Below are 1937 nucleotides of genomic sequence, written 5' to 3'. Positions count from 1 at the left end.
CCTGGAAGCCGGGGATAGTTTAAAGTATCCCAGCTTTTGCTCAACAGCTCTGGGCCAGTCTCGCTCACAATGTTGGCACCAGGCTAATGGCACAGTCATTGGAGGGAANGAGGGTGAACAAAGACATGGACTTTTCTGGCAACCCAGGCCAGTAGGTAGTGTCTTCTCTATTGAAACTGGGACCTTTGGCAGTGTGCACTGCTGGCTCAGGGTCCATGGGCACCTCTGGATTTGGCTCTGTGGAGCAGTGGGGATTGGAAAGATATCATTGATCCAGGTCACTGGCCTGACTTGTAGCACCCTTTTCCTGGTGAGAAGTAAAGTAAGTAAGCTAGAGGCACAGTGGGAGGAGGGAGACTGCACAGTGGGAGGAGGGAGACTGCACAGTGGGAGGAGGGAGACTGCACAGTGAGAGGAGGGAGACTGCACAGTGAGAGGAGGGGAACTGCACAGTGAGAGGAGAGGGACTGCACAGTGGGAGAAGGGAGACTGCACAGTGGGAGGAGGGAGACTGAACACTGGGAGGAGGGAGACTGCACAGTGGGAGGAGGGAGACTGCACAGTGAGAGGAGGGAGACTGCACAGTGGGAGGAGGGAGACTGCANAGTGAGAGGAGGGAGACTGCACAGTGAAAGGAGAGGAACTGCACAGTGGGAGGAGGGAGACTGCACAGTGGGAGGAGGGAGACTGCACAGTGAAAGNAGAGGGACTGCACAGTGGGAGGAGGGAGACTGAACAGTGGGAGGAGGGAGACTGCAGTAGAAGAGATAAAACATAGCAGATGATTATGTGTGGTGAAAATCCTGAGGGTCTGACCCTGCATGCCTGTCATCTTGTGTCCCATCCCAACAGAATGGCCACGACAGACATTCCCCACCCTTTATCTAGTCTCGAAAGCTACAAGAGGCTATCATATCCCTGTGAGTGTGTTCGGTGTTCTATTGGCCAAGAAAAGAGGGCTGTGATGGTTTGCATATGCTTCGCCCAGGAAGTGGTACTATTTGAAGGTGCGGCCTTGTTAGAGTAGGTGTGGCCTTGTTGGGCTTTAAGACCTAGCTGCCTGNAAGTCAGTATTCTGCTAGCAGCCTTCAGATGAAGATGTAGAGCTCTCAGCTCCTCCTGCACCATGCCTGTCTGGATGCTGCCATGTTCCTGCCTTGATGATAATGGACTGAATCTCTGAACCGGTAAACCAACCCCAATTAAATGTTGTGCTCATAAGAGTTGCCTTGGTCATGGTGTCTGTTCGCAGACACCCTAAGTAAGACAAGGGCCAAGGGGAAGAACTATGTTACTCTGAACTGGGCTCTGCCAGCGTTTCTCAACCTATGGGTCGCGACCCCGTTGGAACTGAATGGCCCCTCCACAGAGGTTGCCTAAGACCATTGGAAAACACAGGTATTTACATTACAATTGATAACAGTAGCAAAATCACAGTTATGAAGTAGCAACAAAAAATTGTTTTATGGTTGGGGGGTAGTCGCCACAACATGAAGAACCGTATTAAAGGATGGCAGCTTTAGGAAGGCTGAGAACCACTGCTCTATGCTATGATCTGTGCATGTATTTTCTGACTACTACGAAAGTTTTTAGGTGTTCTCCTCTCCCCTTGATGTTCTACATATCATGACCTATTAAACTACCTACTGGCCTGGGCCAATGAAGTGTCTTGGCGTTTCTCTGAAGCCTGGGATACCAGGCAGGTAAAAGTCAATTCTGACTAGCTATCTCCTTTGTCCTTTCCACTTAGGACAACGAGTTATGCCTCCCCTGCCCTCTCCACCACCAAAGGTGTTGGTGTCAGAAATATGTGAGGATTGATAACCAATCCACAGGTGAGCCTGGACTCTATCACAGAGGTGAACATCTGGAAACAGCTGAGTGGGTGGAGGAAGTCAAGAATTTGTCGTACTAAAACCATCATCTAAAGGCCAGGG

The sequence above is a fragment of the Mus caroli genome, chromosome 6, assembly GCF_900094665.2.
Source record: "Mus caroli chromosome 6, CAROLI_EIJ_v1.1, whole genome shotgun sequence".
In the NCBI taxonomy this organism is placed as follows: domain Eukaryota; kingdom Metazoa; phylum Chordata; class Mammalia; order Rodentia; family Muridae; genus Mus; species Mus caroli.
The sequence above is the reverse complement of the archived record's forward strand: the minus strand, read 5'-3'. Positions refer to the sequence as shown.